This window comes from Pleurodeles waltl, chromosome 12, assembly GCF_031143425.1.
Source record: "Pleurodeles waltl isolate 20211129_DDA chromosome 12, aPleWal1.hap1.20221129, whole genome shotgun sequence".
NCBI classification, from domain to species: domain Eukaryota; kingdom Metazoa; phylum Chordata; class Amphibia; order Caudata; family Salamandridae; genus Pleurodeles; species Pleurodeles waltl.
In genome coordinates this window covers 435,984,257-436,008,983 of record NC_090451.1, presented here as the reverse complement: position 1 = coordinate 436,008,983, position 24,727 = coordinate 435,984,257, and the positions used below count along the sequence as shown (strand labels likewise).

General features: G+C 40.7%; 1 protein-coding gene across 4 annotated transcripts in view; it reads left to right on the top strand.

Moving 5' to 3' along the window:
* The first annotated feature begins 8,245 nt into the window (after positions 1–8,245).
* The window catches only part of LOC138267774 (cocaine esterase-like), a 403,040-nt gene continuing 386,558 nt past the window's right edge, over positions 8,246–24,727 (top strand). For 2 of the 4 annotated variants that reach the window (XM_069216971.1, XM_069216969.1), the window contains exon 1: positions 8,246–8,314. The gene's annotated coding sequence lies outside the window, so the exon portion shown is untranslated. Of the gene's footprint in view, positions 8,315–8,636; positions 8,737–24,727 lie in introns of those variants that run through there. The other 2 variants (XM_069216970.1, XM_069216968.1) reach the window with 1 other exon arrangement.

Genomic DNA, 24,727 nt, shown 5'->3' with positions numbered 1-24,727 from the left:
GGAAACAGGCATCCTGGGACCGATTTAGGGGTATCACCCCTCATCAGCAAGGCTAGCTTGACTCCCTGGGGAGTACATTGTCCACGGCATAACCGTCCCACTTGGGGCAACAAATGCAATAGGAACAGATGATGGACGTAATGCTGAACAATGCAAACAATCACTCCTAGTCACATAGATCTAGGTTTAATCCATCGTTTTTTTGCCCACCATGCCAACTTAGTGAGGACCTAGTCCTATGCATATCAGTCTTGACCCTGCTCCCTATGTGAACAGTCTTGCCCGAACTGCCAGGCCAGGTCCCCCCTGGACCGGAAACAAGCATCCTGGGACAGGTTGTTCCCCATGCTTTTGGAGTCAACCTGGCCTGGCAGATGAAGGTTGATACCCTGAAACCTGTCCCAGGATGCTTGTTTGGACACAATTACAGCCAGAACCAGTGGACAAAATTACACTAAATTTGGCAGAAAGCTAGGTTTCTGTACTCAGGTTACACTTCCGCTTATTTGGTGTAAATCTGTTCTGTAGTTTATGGAAAATTAAAGAAAATCCATATTTGCATATCTTGGTTAGCAAATAACTTGTGAAAATTTGTGAATTTTCGCAAATGTGTGTGCAAAAAGTAGAATTGCAATTGCTGACTGCAACTTGACTATAAAGTTAAGTTGTGGCCACCATTTTATTTCACAGGACATGGTCCCGGGTTGAAAATCCAAATTGAAAGTGCCATAAGGGGTTAGGGTGAAGGTACCCTGACCCCAGGGGTGTGATATAGGTGTATTTTAGTGGCAATTATAGGTTTAAAATAATTTTTCATCACCATGTGTGGTATTCGTGAGTATTCACACATTTTTGCGAATTATTTACAAAATATTTGCAAATATGAAACTTTTTTAAAGAAAAAACACAGATTCATTCATACACTAATTCATTCACTCATATATGCACCCACTCATAGACTCACACACCTGCTTTCAGACCCACTTAGACACCCAGGCATCCACTTACAGATCCACTGACAAAGACAGGCCCTGTGGCCAACCTGTGCTGCGCATGACCAAAGGCTAAAGGCCATGCGTGGCGGGTGTTGGAAATAATGTATAGTAATATAAATTACTTTACGTTACAAAAACAAAGGTTACAGGGACGTTACAGTTAGGTTCTGAATTTACTCGTACAAAACCATAGAAATTCAGCAGTTACAGTTAGAGTTCTTTCAAGTAGCTATAACTCACGCCCAAAAGGCAACTATAACACGTGCTTTAACTATTCACAGCTAATTACTCCACATATTATATAATTGGCGAGATCTTGTACGGCATCTTTGATATTATCACTGCAACATTTACAGTGTCCTCATTTGCCTTATATGCTTCCTGGCTGACTTTCAAGATCTCTCTCTACTGGTGTGGAGCGGTCCCGGGAAGATCGAGGATTCTCAGCTAGGAACTCCGGAGATACTGACTTACGGGTGTCATCCACCTGTCACCTCATCTTAATCCTGTGTGGCTGTGATTGTTGGACTTTCACGAGACAGTCCTGAACCAAACACCCGCTTACAACCAAGTTAGTTTTATGCCCTGCTTTCCCCTACGAACCACCTTATCAAAGGGGCCCACTGTTTCTCAGCCTTTTTTGTATGGGTTTGGTTTAGATCCACCTAACAAACATAAGTTACTGCATTTAACCATTCAGTCTTTGAGGGGGCCTCTGGAGATATCTATTGTTTGCAGATTTCCCTTCTACCCAGTAGCACCAGGTAAAATAACAGGTTTCTACTATAGCCATGGGGGATACCCGCATTAGGTGACCACCCAAAAAAGATAAATTCCGAGCTTACCTCGAACTGCGAGTGGAAGACTGCATTTATCACCTTACCGACCAAAATACCTGGATATTGGGATAGAGCACGAACATCGCCTGTCTTCAATAAACCACATTTTCTGAAACACGTGTTTTCTGCTTCCCTTGGATTAGCCAATTTCCTTGGAGACCTCTAAACCCTGTGGAGGGAGGAAAGGCTATTTCTTCTTAAGTGCACAGGCTTTACTACTCGATACAAAAGGCGCAAGGATACTTGCCATAAACTTTTAATACCTGCATCTGGCATAGGATCCCCCAATAGGGTAACAGGGAGGTCAAGATCTTGACCTGAAATATCCGAGAGAAGTTCATACCAGACCGCCACTTCCTTCTTTTTGTATTGCCCTTTAACCAGCATCTCCTCCAGCTTGTTTGTGTCAGTACCTTCCTCTCACTGAGACCGGGCAAAACCTTGCAATTGATAGTATTACAATTTAGATAACTTCTGCTGTGTCTTTACCAGAAATTCATCCCATTAACAAAATTTCCCATTCTGGAACATCTGGCCCCATTCTGTAATACCTGCTTCTCGCAGGGGTACCACTAGACAATCTTTCGGGCACTCCATAGTGGCAGAAGATTCCCACACAGGAGCATGTTTGCTATAATGTGCCATATTTGTTTCTCTCCTTATCTAGGCCCACAGTTGGGTAGCCACCTGTAAGACTTTCAGTCTCACCCATTTAAAAAACTTTGGGTCACCAAATTTATACATGAAATTTGATCCTCCCCCTTCCACCTCCTTTAGCATAGTTTCCCTTAACCGATCTCTTCCCGACCCATTCATATCAGATAGCAAAACACTCATACTTTTTAGTTGAAAGGCCCAAATGTAGAGCTGGAAATCCGTAAGTGCTATACCCCCTTGTCATATTTCCTTCTCAACTTTCTTCTTGCAATTCTAGCTCTGTTACATGCCCAGATAAATTAGTCTACTTTCCCTTGTAATTTTTGCAACCAGGACTCCTTAAAATGCAAAGACGACATATAAAAAAGTGAATTTTGATAAAATTGTCATTTTTCTCAGGTTGGCTCTTCCATACAGTGATAGAGGTAGGTGGGCCCAGCTTAAGATGAATCTATTTATCTCTTTCATGACACTGCCAAAATTTAGTTCAACGGTTTCTTCCAAAGTGCCACATATCTTGATGCTCAGATACTTTAATTCTTTTTTTTTATCAAGTTCTGTCCTTCCTCTGTATTCCATACCATGATCTCCATTTTGGACATATTCATCTCATACCCGCCACCTGCCCAAATGCTGTTATCATGAAAATCCAAGCTTTTTAGAGTGGAGGCTAGATCGCTTGCATACACAATGACGTAGTTCGCCTCAATGATATTTTCTTGTCCCAGCCATCATAAATGAAGGGTTTAATCATCTGATCTTTTCTAATCTTTTCTGCAAGGGGCTCAATGTATAGATTAAATAGTAGAGGGGAGAATGGGCAACCATCTCTGGTCCCTCTAGTGATCTTGAACTCTGCTGTTAGGTTCCCATTTAGCAAACTTTTGGGTGAGGCTTTCTTATAAATCTCCTTGAGAACCCTGCAGACGTTCTCACCCAAATTACAGAGTTCCATAAGGGTATTCAAATACTCCCAGTTCACCCTGTCAAAGGCCTTGGTGGCATCTAATGTTAGTATAGCAAGAGGGACCTTTTTTTCTACCCACTTAACTCATGAGATAAATCATACCTTTATCTCCCCTTTAAGAATCCCTTCTAAACCCCCTGCTATCAGCTTCCCTGCAACATTGCCCAGCCTATTTGCGAAGATATTTGAAAAAAGAATATAATTATTATTTAGCAGTGAAATTGGGCTGTATGACTTACACAAAAGTGAGTCTTTTCCCAGTTTTAAAATCAGTGTATTCATCGCCTCTTCCCAGGATTTCAGAAGATGAGCACCTTCTCTAAGAATTCCATCAAAGAACAGGGTCAATACCGGATTTATCACTTCTTTCAAGCTCTGATAAAGTTCAGTTCGCAGCCCGTCGGGCCCCGCCGCCTTCGTCAATTTTCATGAATACACATGTGAAAAGAAGAATTGCAATTGGCTGACTGCAACCTGACTAGAAAGTTGTGGCTGAAATGTATTGCGCGGGACATGGTCCCCGGGGGTGAAAAACTAAATTGAGAGTGTCATAAGGGGAAGGGTGAAGGTACCCTGACACCAGGTGTGTGATATAGGTATAGACCCACTCATAGACTCACACACCCATTTTCAGACCTATTCAGACACTCATGCACCCACTCACAGATCCACTGACAGAGACAGGCCCTGTGGGCAACTTGCACTGTGCACGGCCAAAGGCCGAAGGACTTGCATGGCGGGTGTTGGAATAATGTAAAGTAAACATAGAAATTCACTGAAAAAAAACAATGTTTACAGGGACGTTATAGTTAGGTTCTGAATTTACTCGTACAAAACCATAGAAATTCATCAGCCATAGCTAGAGTTATTTCAAATAACTATAGCTCTCACCTTAAGGTAACTATAACTTGCGCCCCCCCATGCACAGTTTTATATTCAATCATTTGACTGCTAATGTTTCATGTATATTTTTATTGATGTTACAGAAGTTGTCATGAGTGCTGTAATATCTGGGGTAATTTGCAGTGCATGGCGATGGCATGAGTTATAGTTACCTTAGGGAGCGAGAACCTAACTATAACGTCCCTTTAACCTTTGTTTTTCAGTGAATTTCCATGTTTTTGTTTACGTAAAGTAATTTTAATTATAATGGGTCAATCCAACCACTGCTGCCCACGGTCTTTGGATGTGCACTGTGGGGGTTGGCAGCTCACCAGGCCTGTGGCCAGGCCCTGCAGCCATAACCACCCAGCTCCACACCATGCACAGCCGATTGGTCTGTCTCTCTGGGTGTGAGTATAGGTGTGAGAGGGTGTCTCAGGGTGTGAGAGTGTCTGACTGGGTGTGAGAGTGAGTGTGTGAGGGTCTGAGTGGATGTGTGATGGTCTGAGTGGGTCTGCGAGTTGGTTCCTCAGTGTCTGAGTGGGTCTCTGAGTGGGTGGATGAGGATCTAAGTGGGTCTGTGAGTGGGTGCGTGGGGGTTTGAGTGGGTCTGTGATTGGGTGTGTGAGTGTCTGCATGGGTCTGTGAGTGGGTGTGTGAGGATCTGATTGGGTCTGTGAGTGGGTGCATTAGTGTTTGATTGGGTCTATGAGTGGGTGTGTCAGTGTCTGAGTGGGTCTGTGAGTGGGTGCATGAGTGTCTGAGTGGGTCTGTGAGTGGCTGTGTCAGTGTCTGAGTGGGTCGGTGAGTGGGTGTGAGAGTGCTACTATGAGTGAATGAATTAGTGTGAATTTTCTTTGATGTCGCCTATATTCACAAATTTGTTGCATCGTTACACGGGCCGTACTGAGCTTCACGACATATTCACAAACATCACACAGAATTAAAAAAGTATTTTTAAAGGCATAATTTCACCTTCAGAGAACCCTTTATCACAGCTCTGGGGTCAGAGTACCTCCACCCAGACACCTTATGCCACTTTTCATTTTCTTTTCAGCTCTGAGGACCGTGTCCTATTAACTAAAATGGTGACTACAACTTTCTGGTCAGGTTGTGGCCAGCAAATCACAGCATTCCTGTAGGCATGCGCATTTGTGAATATGCCACAATCGTTGCATAATCGTAGTGAAGGATTGACATTGCTAGATTTACAAATTTATTTCCCCTTTAATTTCTCAAAAACTGCTAAACGCATTTACACCAAATATGCAAAAGCGTAATCTGCTTGCCGAAACCGAACTGTCTGCCAAATTTGGTGTAATTCCTTCAAGTGGTTCGGGCTGTAGTCGTGTTCAAAATGTCTATGGGAATTAACATGGGAAATGCACATTTTTGTATCACCCTTTTTTATCGAACCCTGCTTGATGGATCACCCCAAAACTTTTTGAGGACCACAAGAACCACAATGGAATTCTTTTTGGAATGTCTTGTGAATATTCTTCAAACAGTGCCAAAGATATAGGCAAGTCCAAAAATGCTTTTTTCTATGGAAACATGGTCCTAACTATAACTACCTACTGTTGACTACCAGTAGGTTATATATATATATATATATATATATATATATATATATACATTACCTAGAGGGGGTAGTTATAGTTAGGACCGTGTTTCCATACAAAAAGGTTTTTTTGACTTGCCTATATCCTTGGAACCGTTTGACGAATATATCTTCACAAAATTTTCCAAAAAAAGTGTTCCAGTAATTCTTGTTGTGAATGGGAAGTTTTGGGTTGATTTGTCAAGCAGGGGCAGAGAAAAGGGGGGAGTAAAACAAAGTTGAGTTTCCCATGTTAATTCCCATAGTACCTTTAGACTCAACTACAGCCCCAACCGCTGGACCGAATTACACCAAATTTGGCAGAGGGCTAGCTTTTGGTACTCAGATTATGCTTTCACTTATTTGGTTTTAATCCATTCAGTAGTTTTGAGATATTAAAGGGAAAATAATTTTGTATATCTAGGGACGTGGCTCCTTTGCGTTGTATTTGCAAATAATGATGAGCTTGTGCATGGAAATGCACATCTCTGATTGGCTGCTAACACTCCAAACCAGGAAGTGTTGGCATCCATCTTGGGACTCGGCTTCAGCCACGTCCTTTAAAAATGTTTTTAAAAAATGATAAGGGAATAGTCACCCTGACCCTTTAGCTCTGGTGCTGAGATCCCCTCTGAGCTAAAAAGCATTTTTTTTTAATGTTCTCTGCGATTCGCAGTGGAACTGGTGAAAATTCAAAACAAAAAACAAGCATGGGCTCCCCAGCTTGTATTCTATAGAGTCCCTGGGTGGGGCAAGTCCTGAGGGCATTGAGTTATATATGCGGAGGGGGTGACCACCCCCCCACCCCGGAGCCCTGAGGACGGCCACCTTAGGGCACGAGTTATAGTTCCTTAATATAACTCTAACTTATAACAGGTGAAGTTCTATGGTTTTGTATGTTTAAAATGTGAGCCTAACGATAACGTCCCTGTAACCTTGTTTTTTTCAGTGATTATCCATGTTTTTGTTGTTTCTATTTCCTAACTATAACGCCCCTGTAACCTTTGGTTTTAGGAAACTGTGACTAATGGAAATCATTTTATTGTTGCATGGGTTTCATTCTTGTAGGTCTTGTTTGCCACATAACTAAATTATGTGGCAAAAGCCACCTTATGAGACATTTTATGGCAGTGTTAGTATCTATTTTAGCTAGACACAACATTCTTTGTGAAATCTGCAAATTATTTGGCAAATGCAGTAAACCCATAATTATTCTGTAAAGGCTGTAGCCACTGAATCACATAAATCAACTGGCTCTCACCATTGTTAATTGTTTTATCAAAAGTCTACTCATAAAGCAAACCTAGATACTCTAATTAATTATTGTCCGTTGTTAGTTGTTGTTTGGAGAAAACATACTTTACAAAATCATTGCCCCAAATTAAACAAGTAGTATAAAAAGTGCACAGCAGGTAACGTGTGATATGATCTTATGTGCTTTGTAGCTATCACCCTGACCCTAGAAAGGCAATATAGGAACAAATTATGCAAAGTGTCCATTATGCATTTGATGTCTTTTTATAATACAGTATTTGAAATACTGCACTATACTGCTACTCTGTTGTAAAAGGAAAAAAGAGAATTATGTAGTTACGATGCAGGGTTTCCCATTAAACAAGCTTTTCTTTTTTTAAAAAACATTCTGGCTACAGAAAGCAGAGACCTTCTAGCAAGCCAGAGCTTACGAAGTGCTCTGATAACAATTAAATAGGTAAGCTTTCATGAATAGTTTGCTGATAGTTTGCTGAACAATTATACGGATGTTATGGTTAGAAATTGTTGAAGCTGTTGTCAGCATGGCAGACATAACCATGCGCCTTGATTGCATTTAGAGTGTTATGATTTTGCTTGGCTTTCACAAATAGACTGCTAATTGAACAATGGTCCGTAGTTAAGTTCAGAAATGTTTGAAGGGTTTGCTCACTAATAAAATAATAAAAGCAAATTTGAAGCTGTGCAGAGGCTGTCATTATGATGTGATTTCTGCGACATATAGAAAATATTTCAGGGGCCCCTGAGAGTTAGTCTTTTTGTTCTACTGCATTCTATGCAGCAGAGGCACATCGATTTGTAAGATATATGTAAGTTGTTTATAAAAAGTACATGTTCCGTAACCTCACTAAACATTGATTGAGTATGTCGGCTCCAGACACTCCCTTAGCAACAAACCTCGTACCTTGGTCGTCCTTGACTTGCACTGCACTTGCTGTACAATGCAAGGATTAACATCTCAGATAAAGCAAACAAAATTAAAGCCTGAAAAAGGAGGGTGTAGCCACTGGCTCAAATTTCATGATCATTATCCCATTAATGGATTTCTCTAACACAAGAACATTTCACTATAAGAAGTTGTCTTACTGCTTGCAAGAAACAGGTCTGTCTGCATGTCTTTTTGGGGTATTTTCTTTAATGTTTTAATATTGCTAAACTATTTTCATATTTTAAAATGAACAGTAATATTTTGTCTACAAACCTACTGCAAGGAATCGCTCTCTGCGGATAGAGAAATTCCACATGCAGGGAAAATATGTGTTTTCTAGCTCGACTTGCGATCTTTGGCCGAAGAACACTGATAGCAAATGTTACCTTCTTATCATAATAGTATTGATGCCAAGTGGGTGGGCCTCCGTATGGCAAATATAGCAGTTAAAGTTAATATTGTACCCGCTGTTCACTGGGTAAAAGGCTGAACGGATGTAAAACATGAACCTAGCAAAGACAGGTTACAGGGAACATGCAACAAGTGCCCCCACCCAGCACATTCGTGAGAAAGGTCTGGTGCCGATAGCCTGACAAGTAAGCAGAACACCTTCGATGTAAAATATACGCCTCTAGCTCCCGCAAAATTACATTTTAACAAACTTTGTGATGCTTGCTCCTACAAGTGCGTAAAAGTCAGTGAAAAAAAAAACTCTGAAAACATTGTAATCGTTAAAATCTATGACTTTGATATGTGTTATTATTGTAAAGATAGTTTTTGGCATTTTTAACACTAACAGTTCTTTCTGAGAAATATGCTATTTTATTCTGATATTTCTTTATGCCATAGATTATTTATTAATTTGATTACCTTAAACGAAGAAGGTATTGCTGACCTGCTGCTTTCCACGCGAAAGGTTCGATCAATGGATGTAAAATCTATCAAGAGCTGCAAGAGCTGTAGGAACATTTGGAACATCCTTTTCACATGCCCCCACTCGATCAGTTACCACGTATTCACACTGGATCTAACTGGCATATGAGGCTGTATAACAACAGAGTGGACGATTTAAACACTGCTGGTCAACTGAAAATACCAACTAAAGTTAAAAGGCGTCATTTGGCGCAGCAATTTATGGTCTGGTGTGGTGGGATGGTATGACATGGCATGGTATGTTATGGTATGTTATTTGCTGCTAGTGTATCCTCTTAGCAAGCTATGACGGATCACACCAGTCATGGGTGGTGTTCATCCTGTTACTGGGGCATGCAGATAGACTTTATGGTAGTTGTGGTCAAAAAGTGTGTGACATAACATTGGTGGAGCTATGGGCCTTCTAGGTTTGGTTAGTGAGTAGGGCCCAGATTTACAAATAATTTTTGTCAGGTTTGACTTATTTATTTTAATTCAGACGTGACGCAAAATCCAGGTTGATATTTACAAATCAACGCAAATAGCGATTTTCATTGGTTTGTATCCAAAATTAGCACAATGCAGTACAATGCACTGCCTAGCTCAAGAAGACATGCCATTGTGCTGAGGTGTTCCAATGCGCCTATCCATGGATTTTGATGTAAATCCATATCTACAAAAACTTGTAGACACGGATTTGCACCTCAATTCTGTGCCTTCCTGAGGCTAGCATAACAGGAGAAATATTTTTCCTGTTTGGCATTCTGCAGCAATCATACGAAGAAGAAATTGGTCTTCAGCATTGTTTTTATGCAATAAGAAAGCCATTCCTGCACAAAGCCATGCTGACCATAACAGAAATGTCTTTGCACTATGGCACAAGGGTACACGCATTGGTGCATGGCTGCAGTAAATGGATCAGCACAGAGAAGGACCAGAACTGCTCCAATTCTTTGTTGATAAGGCACAGTTCTGCACTTTCCAGTTAGCACAATGCAGTTCAACAACTATATTTGTTTCCCTGCATTGCAATAAAGCTTTGTAAATCTGGGCCTATTTTGCTCAGTACTTGGAATGTGTTTCGGGGCTTTTGTGATAGATGGAAGTGATCTAAGGTGTAGCTGATGGATGCTGGAATTCAGAGGAAACTAGTGTGCAGGATTCTTTTTTTAGGTTATTTTCATGCAGGCATAGTGCAACGTTGTGAGGCATGCATGCACAATAGGTTTTCATGTTATAATGACAAATTTCCTGTGGAGCAGGGTATGAGATGAGTTGAATAACTACTCCATTTTCGGAACAGTAGATGGCAGGATAAGCTTCCACTTCCAAGGAGAATGAGCTGGGCCAAATACATATGTGATACCAGTAGTGCACGACGGCAGAATGGATCTCTGTGAATTTTGCTGGAGTGTTGTATAGTGGGCTGGCAGGAGAGATAGATTTGCTGTGTGATGTTCTTTAGGCTTCTGGTTATTTAAAGTACATTAAAATTGATGCCTACGTATTTCATGTGCTTATGATAGCAGGTACTGAGTTTCCCAAGTGACTTTTACACTGGACTGGTAATAAACCGATGCAGAACCTCGTACAGAGAAGGACAGACTCAGGTCTTTTCTTATTTAATGTATGTGTGCTGATACAATCTCAATGTGAAGTGGGCAATTAAATGGGCTGTTATATTTGCATGATTTCTGCCCCTGCTGACTGTACCTACCTATGTATAATGCCTTAAAGCAGATGCAGTCGAAACATATAGGTTGTGTCCAGAACAAAAAGTTAGGTCGATGTGATATCTTGCTCCAAGGTTGATAAAGACCCTTGTTGATGCATTTTGTGTGTGTTGCACCCTGCAAAGTAGACAAGTATGTTGGTGAGGGACAGTCTATTGTTATATGCTGTTCAGAACCTAGGCAAGATTAATGTTTCAACTGCTGCATTGACTTAAAGATGAAGTGTTAGTTTTTAGTTCATGTGCATATCTAGATTTGTCTCAAAGATTTTTGGAACAGGGACCTTCGGTTGATTCACTGTCCTCCTTCCAGTTTGACAATGATCACATATTTTGACAGGTCTTTAACTTAACCACTTGGCTACTAAGCTCCCACCGTCCTTTTAGTTCAATACCTATGGGATTCAAAATGTTCCCAGCGTTTGTAAATTTACCAATGGAAACCGAGAAATAGCCAAAATATAGCAACATTCTGGGGAAAACTTCTATGCTAGAAGGCATCAACAAAAAATGTGCTGCACTAGTGTCGCCGTCTTGCCTGCTTTCAGAAACAAGCAAAGTTGTATCAAAAACATTTTGGGGCACATGTACATACTATTTCTCCTGTCGCAAACAGCGTGATTCGCAGAATCGAACCGTTTGCGACAGGAAAAAAACATTTTGCAATGTACAAAGCCTACTTTGCTATTCGGTAATCTATTTAGTCGCAATTAGGATAGGGCGTTCCCTTCCTAATTGCTAGTTGCAGCACGATGTAGCATTGTTTTGTGACCGTGAATGTGGCCACAAAACAATCATAGTTAGCACCATTCGCAAACGGGAGGGGATCCCCATGGGACCCCTTCCCTTTTGTGAATGGTAGCGAAAATACTTTTACTGCCTGCTCCGAAAAATTTAAAAGAAAACTTTTTTTAATTTTTTTTTTTTTTTAAATGCACCTCATTTTCCTTTAAGGAAAATGGACTGCATTTATAAAAGAAACAGCTTTATTTAAAAGCAGTCACAGACATGGTGGTCTGCTGTCTCCAGCAGGCCATCGTCCCTATGAGGGCAGCCATTCTTAATGGGGTCACAAATTGCGACCTACCTCATAAATATTCATGAGGTAGGTCATTTGCGACCCCATTGCGAATCGCAAACAGTGTAAAGTACACTGTTCTACATAAGGTCATGCGGCTCGCAATTTGTGACTCGCAAACGAGTCACAAATTGCGAGTCGCAAAACTCGGGGTCGTACATCTGGCCCTTAATTTGGATAACAGTCTTTCTATTTTTCTAAGAGGTAGTGTATTTTACCTAATTTTCATAGTTTCAACCCATATGTAGTTTGTGATAGAAATATGTGGGAGCCCCATGGGTGATCTTAGAATGCAACACATTTCTGAAAAATAGACAGTATTTTGGATTAAGCATGGGGTAGTTCATGAAGATGCCTCAAGGTTTTTCCAGAAAAACTGATTATTGAAAGAAAAACACAATGAAAATAAGTGGGACAAAAATAGTCACTGGCAACAACTTTTTCATCTGTAATTTTCTACCACAATGGGCAATTTACAAAAGCAATATACAGATATGTTGAATTGAACCCTTCTGGTTGCGGGGATGTAAACGGTTTACACATTCTTCAAAACTCATGAGACCCAGAGCTAAGAACTGCAATGCAGCTTCAAATGCATGTTCATTGTAGATCATTGTAGACCTACCTTACAGCATCACTCGTGGTAAAATGCAATGAATAAAAAATGAAACCTATGTATTTCTTAAATGTGCGTATCGCTTTTCACTTTTTCGTATTTGATGTACTGCCCTAAGTGGCAAAGTTATTCCCATAGGTGGGTCCTAAGCTCAAAGAGCCACTGGAGTAAAGCTACACCTCACTAAAGCGCCCCAGTCAGTGCCGATTTTGCGTTTCTAGTGTTATGTTTTAGGGACGTCCTGGTCTGGCAGTTTGGGCTGGACAGTTCCCATCAGAGCAGGGGCAAGACTGATTTGCAAACGGCTGGCCCAAACAGAGGTGGCAGGGTGGGCAAAATAATGGTTGGTTAGAATGCTACCTGAGCGATTGCTAGTGGTCATGCAAACTCAAGCATTTCTCCCATCATCTTCTGTTTGTTTCACTGTGGATTTTGACCTGGGCTCGGGGAAACCTACCATACCATTACTTAAGTACTGACTCCTACTGGTTGGTTTAAGCACCTCCAGTAGTGCTAGATTCAAAGAGAAAATACTAATAACAGTATTAGACCATTGAACGCATGACTATTGGTTGTGAGCAGTAAAGCTTTATCAAGGTCCCAACCACTTTGAGGTCCTTTCACACAACCTTTACACACCAGGAAGGCAGGGGATGTGTCTTAGCAGTTCGAGATGCCGGATTGGAACCTGGGGACCCAGGTTCAAATCCTTATCTTGGCGTTAGGCCTAACATCATATTGTTCTGGGCAAATCACTTAAACAGCCTGTTACTAAATGTGTGTAAAATGCATTTGTGTAATCCCAACTTGATGTTCATGATCTGTTATCATCTCCTAACCCCTTGATGTAATGTGCAATGTTCTATTTGTTCACAGCTAGGTTTACTCTATCTGAATACTAACACATACATAAGTGTCACAACACTGGGCCAGATTCACAAAGGTAAACCTACACTTTTAATTATGTTTTCAATTGTTTGCTATTCACAAAAGTATTTTACTATAAGTATCCTTAGGACTGCAGAGTCGCCACACATAAAAGGATAGGACAGCCCTAAACAAATTCCCACTAATCAAGGCATTTGTGTCTTTCATGTACTTGTGTTTGAAAGGGTGGCCCTTTTATTAATTTTGATATTTTACATTAAAAATTGTAACCACTGAAGACTGAGAAGACTGTGAAGACTTTTTCCCTCAGACACATGCTTCCAGAATAAGTACTAGATGTAATGATTGTCTGAATAATTTTCTACTGGTTGCCTTTATTTTGTGAGAAGTGGTGTATTTGAGATGCATTTAAGCATTTCAGGCTTATCTGCATTGAGATTGATGGTGAGGCGCTCCGCAATCAACTTTGTTGAGGCATTGGCTAATGTAGGCTAACTTAGGCAGAAAGGTTTTTTTAAGTTTCCAAGATTGATGTGTGTGTCATCAGAACAGTTACAGCACAGGAGTCAAAATGACATCATGAGGATTACAGGAGGGTTGACCTAGGGTATGCATTGATGATGAAAGACACAAATGTGAAGCGCTGTCACACTCTGTAGTAGGGCAAAACCAGTTGCAGTGGTTCATCTTCCATTCTTGAGGGGACCGGGCATGGCCGTTCTGACTTAACTGTTCTTATTAGGACAGAACCAAGACTGAATTGCATAAGGAAAGTCTGTTAAGAGTGGCACAGCACACAAAAAATGACAGTCTGGAGTGCAGCCCGAGGGATTTCTAGGGGCCAACTTTTATTCAAGCACTCCTTCCATCATCTTTTTGTTTTTGCACTATGTAGAAGTTCATGCATATTTCACTGAAGAGAGTGTACGGCTTGACTATTTTAGAACTGGTCAGTGATGTATGACTATGGGGCTGATTTAGATCCTAGCGGAGGGGGTTACGCCATCACAAATGTGACAGAAATCTAATCCACCATATTACGATCCCATTTTTTCCCATGGTAGTCATAATATGACGAACAGGTTATCTGTCACGTTTGTGACTGAGTATTCCCTCCACAATGATGTAAATCAGGCCCTATATCCATTCCTGTGTTTCATTTCTGACTAACATGATACCAGCAGTAGACCAAATGTAAGTGATTAACGGTTTTAAAGGACACCTAAGCATATGCTGAATTACCCATCCCAACTTTTACATTTGTCATGTGAGACCGGGTGAGTGTCCATTAAAAGATGCACCAAAAGGTGTGCAGTAGAACTGTTAAGTGTCTTCAAACACAGGTGAAAAGAGAGTGAAGAGATGGTGGATTGAGAGCTGAAGGAAAAGGATGAAGTACAATGCATTGAAACCTAGGTTTGAGGACAGTGGACACCCAGTTGGATGCACATCCACGGACTCTGATATTTTCCAGGTGCAAGGATGAAGGGGTTGGTTTAGGAAGTTGAATGCTTCTAACTTGTCTAATGGGATCAGGACATTGACACCACTGCCATCCACCTCAGTCCTCAGGTCACCCTGTACAGAGACCCACTCAGGCATAGACATTTATGAACCACGTTTTACTTACAAATAAGAAAATTTGAGTTAATGCAAGATGAGGCATGCATGTTAAATTAGTATTCAGAGGCAGAGCAAAAATTGATCACAAAGCTGCTGCCTGATCCTTCTTTGCAAATATAGGTTCAGATGTACACATTTTTATGCAATGGAGCTAAAGAAACATATTTGCTACGCATTGTGATGTGCCATCTACAAAGATAGGCCTGCTGTTGGTGTAATTCTCTACACTGGTATGCACACAGACTGATCTGTGTGATGCACATCATAGCACTGTGGTGCAGAGGTGAGTGTGCACTGTCTACAACAGGATTTGTACTGGATGCATACTCTCCTGGTACAACTTCCGCTTCTTAGATAAGCTGAGAAGAATCCCATGTTTTCGATGTGTGCTGTTCATTGAAATACGCAAGCAATGTGTGTTTTTTTTTAGAAATATACACATTTTCCCTTGTTAAAAATTGCTGCATTTTTGTACAAAAAGGGGCAAATTTATTATAGTGGTGGCGGAGAGCAGCGCAACATATCACCTTGCTGTGCTGCCTTGAGTCACAGAGGAAGGGCAGGAATGCACATACTTATTTAATACAGAGCATTCCTGTCCTTTCCACTTACTCTGGTGCCCATTGGCAGCTTAGCGCTAATGCAGGCACCCTTACACCATGGTGCAAGGGTGGCTGCACAGCATGCAGGATTGTTTTTGTGCATAAAGGGACACCTTCCTGCACAAAACAATCATGAGACACAATTTTTTCTATGTGTGCTGCATTCTGCAGCACACATAGAAAGAGGAAAAGAAACAAGGAGTAATAAAGATATTTCTCCTCATTACACCTCTCCTGGATAGGCGTAATATTTTGGTGCATTCCGAGGTTTACAAGTACTTGTAAATCTGGGAATGTATCAAAATCCATGGGAGTTGCCTAGGAACACCCATTACAACGCCCATGAAACTCTTACCTAGGGCAGAGTAAGACAACACAGTGATTTGCATTGCATTGCCTTACTCCATATTTGTTAAGCCATTCAAAGCCACACAAAGTGGCTTTGCACGGCTTCAAAATAAAGAATTAGTGATTTGCCACGTTGCATAGTGCAAGCCTGGCACATCCCACGCATAAATATGCCCCAAAGTCTTTTTGTCTTCATAGATTGGGTTTTGAATCAAAGTTGTAAGTATTTGTAGTCATCCACACCAGTAATTCAGTAATTCTATCTTGGCGCAAAAATGTTTTTGGGCTAACAAAAGAGCACCTTTCCAGTGCAAAACATTTTTGGCCTGGATCGTAAATATCCTTGGGAGACTTTGCATTGCTTTACAGTGGCACAAAGCCTTCATGAACCTAGGCCTCAGAACAATATTTTGGGTGAGTTTTTATGATGTTCACTGTTGTTTCTGTATTTTAGGTGTGTTGCGTGGCTAACTGTGTGTTTGCTTGAATTTTGTGCACAGACCATTTCCAGTGAAAAATAACTTTTGCCCTGGATGATAAATATCTTTGGGAGACTTTAAATTGCTTGGCAGTGGCATATAGCCTCAGTGAACCTGGGCTTTAGAGTCATATTTTGCAAGTGAGTTTTTGTGATGTTTCCCTGTATTTTGTGATTTTAGGTGTGTTGCTAACAGTGTGTTTGCTTGCATTTTGTGCAATAGGTAGTGTAATAGGTATTGTCTAGTAGTGCTACATAGTGGAAATATGTGGGTGTTTGTGTCTAGTGTCTTCTTCATTGCAACCCTAGGTAGAGAGAGTAAAGTGGTATGATATATACTATGTATTTGTGAAATTGAACTGCCTGATGGGTTTCAGTTATGGTAGACATGTAATGTTGTTTAGGTCATTGCAGCAGAATGTGAGTGTGGTGCCATTTTTGAGGAATGGGTTGCCTGGGGTGTTTTTTGCTGATATGTGGTTTAGATTTGTGTCCATTGGACTCTGTGTCCTTAGGAAAGTTGAGTTGTGGGTTAGCTCTAGGCCAGGAGTCTCAAACCTTTTCTGTAGACAGAGCTACTTCTTGTTACTGAAAAACGTCATGAACTACTGCCTCATATATGGATGTTAAATGAGAGTACATAAAGTCTGTGTGACCTAAACACTGCACCTAGAGTACCCCAGTCCTGCTCCAGTGACCATATAGCATTGATGCTACATGAGCTATATAGGAAAGTTAACTTGTGGGGCCCCCAGGGATCAGTTATGGTCCTTGTTTAGGAATCACACAGAGAAGTGAGAATCTAATTTAGATGTATGTGTACATAAGTTGACACTGCTCATCTTGAGAGTTGGGCACGAAGAACCATTAGCAATAATACATTTTGTGGGGCCCATGCAGACTTCATAGCTGTCTACAAGTAAACATACCTTGGCAGAGACCAGCACACCGTACAGTAGTTAGACCATAATAACACACAAATTAATATATGAAGAGATTGCTTTAAGAAGCTACTGTCTTTAAACAAAGGGAGGAAGTACAGAAGAAAGACTGAAATAAAGCAATGAAGAATGGAAGAGGAAGGAATGGGAGGACGAAAGGAAGGAGACAAAGAAATAAAAAGGAAGTATTAGAAGAAAAAGAAAATGTGAGGAAGAAAAACGAGGAGTGTAAAGAAGCAAGAGACAATGAGAGGAAGAAAGAAGTGCAAGGAAATAGGAAAGGAAGCGACAAAGCCAGCAAGAGAGAGAAAAAAACATATACAAAAAGAGAAAAGCAGCCAGAAAGAGGAGTGCATGAAAGAGGAAGAGAGAGGTGGGGTGAAAGCACGGGGATGGAAAGAAGGAAGACGAGAAAAAGTGGGAATGACAGAGAAAAGGAGAGGAAGAAAGAAGAGAACAAAAGAAACAACCAAAAAGGAAAGGATTAGCGATTAGGTATGAGAGAATAACGAAAACCAAACAGAAAGAATGAGAAGAAAAAAGGGAAAAGACAAAATGAAAGGAAGAAAAAATAAACAAGCTAAACAAAAAAATCAATAAAGGAGAAAAGCAAAAAGAAATACAATCCAGAAATAAGTGAAAGAAGAGGAAGAAAGAAAAAAGAAAGAAGGTGCAAACTGTAACCTGGAAACAAGGAAAGTACAAGTCAGAAAGAAAAAAGACCAAATGACAGACGAAAGGAGAGGAAATTGAGTACAAGTCAAGAAGGAAAGGTAGACAAAGTAGAGTGAGAAAGAAAAAAACAAAGTTAAAGAAAGAGAAAATCAGGAAAGGAAACAATTATGGGGAAACCCAGTCGGATTTGTCGAGCTAATGTGGTCAGAGACCCTACGTTTTCCATCTTTCTTACTGTATCTTGCAGGGATATATTTCTTTGTAATTTCTCTGCAACATTAGTGCTGGCTCGACACTGGTTACTCAGTGAGGCTCCAAGTCAGATGCTTTGGCGGTACGAATCTTTGAATACAGGCTTTCTTGAGATGTCTTTAAAAGACAACGATGAACGAAGACCCAGGTTAAGGAGGATCTGAAATCCTGTGAGGGGGTTGCAGAGCCGTCTTTGGGCTCGTCGTGAAACTAGATACTACTGCCATAACTTTCACATTTTAATCTAACAGTTATACATTCTTGACACCCCCTGCGCTTTACGTGTTACATTTTATCTTCAGGTTTTTCTTCCCCAAGGATATGTTCTGTATTCCCTTTCTTTAGTGCAATCTGGTTTATTTAATTTGATGTATTTTGCTAATCTGATGCTGATTTGCTAATCTGCTGTTGCCAAAATTTACTCCAATTAAAAAAAGGAAATTGAAAAAGAAAGATAGGAAGCAAAAGGGAAAGGAGACACAAAATAGGAGAAAGGAGAGTGAAAGGAAACAAAAAAAGGTAACTGAAAACATAAAACAACGGACAGAAGAAAAGCAGAAAAAGAAGGTAGCAAAAGAAAAAAACAAAGAGCAAGTGAACGAAAGAAACAAAAGAATCAAGAAGAGTGTGGGTTACATGGTCTTGCATTTTCAACTTGCTAGGCCACACAGAATGTGGTGCACTGTTTTTTACAGTGTCGCATTATCATTTTGGCAGCTGCATATTGCACAACAAGTTTGAGCTACTCAAAAATAGCTTGAGAGTTATGGTAGCTCATGATCGACCTGTTGGAGGCCCCTGCATTAGACCGAAGATCATTTTGATGTGAAGGGTTATACCAGGCTGATCATATTAAGGCGTGTACGTTGATGGTGAGACAACTGGGAATAATGGCATATATTTGCAAAGTTAAGAGTGCCCATCAGAACAATATTTAAGTTCTGTTCTTGTTTGGCGGGTATGTTTTATGGTATATTAAGTCTATGCTGGCTTCAAAGTGATCTGGATCTTTGTTGTTATGTCTGCAAGTGTGAGTGACGTACTTGAAATGCTGGGGGATGATGTGAGTCTGTGTTTTGTTTGATGAGCTGTGTGCACTGTGGAGCGGTTTTGAGTGATGTTTGCTGCCTTGTGGTGGTTCGTCCGTTGAACTGTGTGGGAGATTTGAAGATGTATTTAAAGTATTGACTTTACTGATCTGATGCAAAATATAATGTTCGTATACCAATACGATGTCTGTTGTGTTTTTTTTCATTCCTTAAAGCACTTGATGACATGCTGCTCGGCTTGAGTCATTAATGTAATAAGCAAATATTAAATAATTCCTCCAGGAACACTGTACTTTTTGCTTTACCTTACCTAGTTCTCTGGGGGGGGGGGGGTACTGGGTTGCCCTGTTTTACTTAGAATTCTACCAACTAACATAATCTGCCTGGAACTCAACAGAATAAAAACAGTTAAACACACATATGAATGTTTATATCCTTTCTCTTCTTCACTGTTGCACATTACTCGGTAGAAGGATCGTCCCTAGTAGTGCAGAAAGCCCCTTTAGGAACAAGTCAAGCCACCAATAAATTAGGAGTTGTTCAAACCAAGATACTTCCACAGAACTTAACTTCAACCGATTGTAGCAAAGTAGTTATACAACTGGTTATTTTTCAGAAAAGGTGCACAGAAGAGACAGAGATATGTTTTTACTTTCTTAACCCAGACTAGCAATGGGACAGGCCAGCCTGTAATCTAGCTAAAGGTATCAGCTTATCGAAGGCAGCGGTAAATAGTAATGCTGCTGAAACACCTGGACAAAGGTTGTAAGAAAGTGAATTATTAGTTGGTGTGGATGGTAGCTCATCGTTAGGATTGCCATCTTTCTTACCAGCCTCCATTGAAAGACAAAGACCAGGCTGGTAAAAAAACAGGGCATGTGGCAACCCTATCCGGCGCACGTAATAAATTCACTAGCAAGTAGGGTCCAGACAAACATTTCATTTAAATCGGAGCTTAACCCCTGATAATTATTCCACAGAGCAGCAAAAGTTTAAATTAGAGAAAACGTGTAAAGCATTTAGAAGTATCAAAACAGTGAAAAAGTTGAAAACACAACTCAATAAAAATCCTACTCCAATTTATAAAAAATTGAGTAAAATGTAATGATTAAAATAACATCAAAACAACAAAAAAATGAAAGGAACTGGAGAAAGTTTTAAAGAATTTAAGACAAAAAGCACAAAGAAAAAGTAAAGCACCAATCAGCAATCGTAGTTTGTGGGTGACCAGGACCTAAGCCTGATTTCAGTTACCACAGTGGAGTAACAGGCAGAAATGCAAAGCAAGTTTGTCTCAGTAAAAGATTTTATCTTAGGACTTAAGGCCTCATATTGAGTCTGGTCGACAGGTTGTTCCATCACAACATGACAGGTGTCTTGTCTACTTTATTACACGTGCCAGAGGACAGAATGCATTTGTAATAAGGCAAACAGGATAGCCTTCATGTTTGTTACTGAGTAATCCATCCTGCCAAACTCCAAATCTCTTTAGAGATCTGTAACCTCTGAAATGGAAGTCAAATTCCTTCAGCTGGTCAAGGTTGTAGAGGGTATCCAAGGGATTCTTCTCCTAGCTGAACAAGGACCCACTGAAGCTGATGGTTTTAATAAGAAAATCCCAAAGTGGGAAAAGTTCAAAATTCGTACCTAAGGAAGTCCTCTCATTGTCCCAATATTTTTCAGGCCTTCACCTAGTCAAGATTGCTACTTTCTGACTTAGTGTTTTTTTCAGAGTCCAGAATCCTTTAGAGGGACCAGGCTGCAAACTTTATCCAACAGTGTGTTTAACCAGGTCGGATACCTTTTCACAGAGGGCCAGCTGAGATGGATTTTCTGCTGCAGAGAAGCTCCAATCTGGCTCACCCAACTTAAGCCTTGGCTACATCAGTACAGGGGATTGGATCGCCGTCCTCCAGAGACCGGAAGTCAACAATTTTCCCAGTTCCAAAGCTTTTTAAAGTTAGACACAGCAAAGGTCCCCAAGACCTCAGGAACAGCACTTAGGGTCAGTACTAACTCCAAAGACTTCAAGGACAACAGCAGGGTTCAGTCCAGGTCTGGTTGCAACTGGTCAGGTAAGCACCTCAAGAGAAAGACTTCCTGTAACTTGGTATGTCCATGTAGCCACACAGAAAGTCAGCCAATTGACCCTTTGACATCCATATCTTTGCCCTTGATATAAGTGGGAACAGGTCCAGCCCTTCAGGTCTCTTCACAGTTCTCAAACCTCAGGTGGAACCCCTCTTCTATTCTACCACAGCACTAGAATTTGTCATAAGGAGGGTGCCACTAGCAGTGTGTCTGGGCGGGGGGGTTGACTCCTGGGTCCTCCCTATCCAATGGGGTAACAGTTCCAAGATCAACCCATGTTTTCAGCAGTTCCTTTTTTTCTTTCTGCAAACAATCCCGGAAGACACCTTATTTCAATAATACACGATGGGGAAAACCTTTCTCCCTTGTGCAGAGCCTGGGTGCCCACCCAGGGGTGTGTACTGGAAATAAATATCCCGCCTCCTTTGTGGTCACTCAAAACTGGTTAGCTTCCCTCCCACTATGTTTTGAGTCTGCATGGTGAGGGGAACAATGGTTTTCATTCCCCAAGTATCACCTTACTTATACTTGTAAGAGGCAGGTCCTTCACAAGTTAATGAAGTTCCTTCCGCACACCCATGCCTTTGTCATTGCTCTGTGAGCAGTTTCCAAAACTCATTAATGTCAAGCACTGGCTGGGGAATTGCTAGAGAGCTAATGCAAATTAGCCTCCAGGAGTTTCAGGCAGGAAAAAGGTAACTTTCTGAGCATTCCTTATCCTAATTATTTATTAAGAATATACATTTACCATTCTATTAGATTTTTAGTTAATAATAAATAACAGTGGTTGAATATTTCTTCTATATAGTCCCACACCTGATGTTGCAGAATTTACATTTTAATCTATACTCTAATTTTCCCATAAAGCGGCCAGCGCATTCCTCAGTAAAATAGTGTTTGGGGTCCTCTTACTGTAGGGACATGGTAAGTGGTAACATCAAATTTGTACATGTCAAAATTTCTAATCCTACCTTGTGGGCTACAAGCCATACATAGGGAGACACAGTCAGACATTATTATTTGAAAATAAGGTTTTTCCATGTCAAAATAGTTATTTTAGAGGTCAGGCTGTATTTAAAATAAAGCAGTCAGACAACCATGCTAGACCTGGAGCCATATTTTAATTGTCTCAATAGTGGATGCCACAATAAGTACTGCAGACCACAGGTGACATTTAACTTTCTGTGCAATCAGTGTAGTTTCTACACCATATAGTATGGCCTTGCAGGTGAAATAAATATGCCAATACAGGATTAGACAATTTCTCCATATTTTAGGAAATGGAGCACATCCACTGGGCTGCAGCACCCCAGTGTCCAGAGTCTAAAAACACAGTAATAAAATTCAGCAAAAATTAGGGTGGCCATACAGAAAGGGGCATTGTATTACAAAGGTGAAGTGCTGAATGTACAGAACCACAACCTCTGCTGGCAGGGGAATGAAGTCCTGCAACAGTATCTGATTGGCTAAAAGACTGTCTGAACTTAATTAATAACAATGGGGATAGTATTGCATGTCTGCCATCAGCATGGGATGAGGACCTAGCAACATTATTGAAGTCAAACTTTAGTTTGAGCAAAATGCATTTGATTCCGATTGGATCTTCCAATAGTTATCAAGATCTGCACTTATCCTCAGTGGCTGGTTGGATCCCTGACAGCATAAACTTTGAAACATGCTTACATTGATTTATCTATTGTTAGCCAGGAGAGAAATACACCCTGGATGGCTCTGCATACTGTGGCCCTGCATACTTAGAACCAAACTTCTTGGTTTCTCTTCTGACACACCTTCTCCTTCTCTGATGGTCTGTCTTTTATATGTGATTTCCTTATTTGTTTTCTTTTTTCCTCTGAAAAGTTATAAATTCCATTGTTTTTATGGCATCCACTGTATGGTTTTAATTAACTGAAATATATTTCCGACATGATTCCTTCTTAGTTTGAGGAACCAGTGCTGTTGTCTCTATTTAATGATTACTGACCTGAAGGTGGAGTGCTGCTGAGACGTTAGCACTGTATCACTTATGAAGCCTATCAAAGATCACTGTTGTTGAGAGAGGCTGCTCTGGTCTGTGTGTGCTGACAGGAATGAGACGAAGGAGCTCTGGACACTGACAGGCTGATCCATCTTTGTAGTGTGGCATGGACAGAATGGTATTTCTCCCCACCACTGAAATCCGAATACTGCCTGTGACTGACAATGATCTTGATATGACTGAAAACTATAAGTTGTTTCCTGGAAACTTTCTTTACCAGCCAAACAAAGGTGCATTGCAAGTCCGAAAACTTGGCCCCTCACACCCTTGACATGTGTCACCCTGAATGGTGGTTTGACCTGCCAAGATAGACCCTGGTTGCTGGAGCAGCCGACTAACATAAATACAGTACTACAAGTTGTGATATTGTTGCACGCCATTCCCTGACTGCCACCTGTAGGATATCTCTAACTTTGTGCATCTGAAGTACACACAGACTCCCACAGTATTTTCAGCTTGTGCAAATGAGAAATACATTGGCAGAGGATAGTCCTGAAATGCAGTAACACATTCATGCAAAAAGCAAGACAAATTGCGTGCACAGTGCTCTTAGACTTTTCTCTGCAATATCTTCCAATTTACTTATGTAAGCCAAATTGTCTATATTAGTGGTGTTGAATAAGGCTTACTCTGTGGCTAGAAGCATGATCGTTTTACTAAGCCAAGGCAGCAATGAGAGCAAAAGCCTAAGAATGAGGTTTTTTGCATTCCAGGACCTTAAAGTGATATTTGGTTTCTGATGGGCAGTACTCTTTTACAAACAAATAGTCAATCAGTGACTGTGTTTTCTAGGCCCCAGACAGGTTTCCTGACACAGGAGTTGTTTGGTTAGCAAAGGGCCATTTTATGGAGCCTTGATGCACAGGACAATAATTATTTAGTGGCCCTATTTGAGAAATGAGAGATGGCAGGAGACATGTAGCGAGAGTTGGGAAGTAGAGAGAACTTTGGGAGAAAGGTTGAAAAAGGTGAGGTATTGAGAGATGCCAAGAATAGTAGGTAATGTGGAGGGTGAAAGAGAGTTAAGGCATGTGAAGGAGAGCTACGGGCAGATGCAATCAAAACAAATCAATGAGGGTGAGAGAGAGGTGGAAGTCAACACTCAACAGCTAGAATGAAGGGATAGAAGTACATGAGAATTGTGGTAGAATTGAGGATGTGAGAGATAGGCAGAAAGAGGGAAAAAGGTTAGAAAGATAGATGAGGTTGAGAGAACTGAGATAGCTAGAGGATACTTGTCTAGAAATATAGAGATATGTAGATA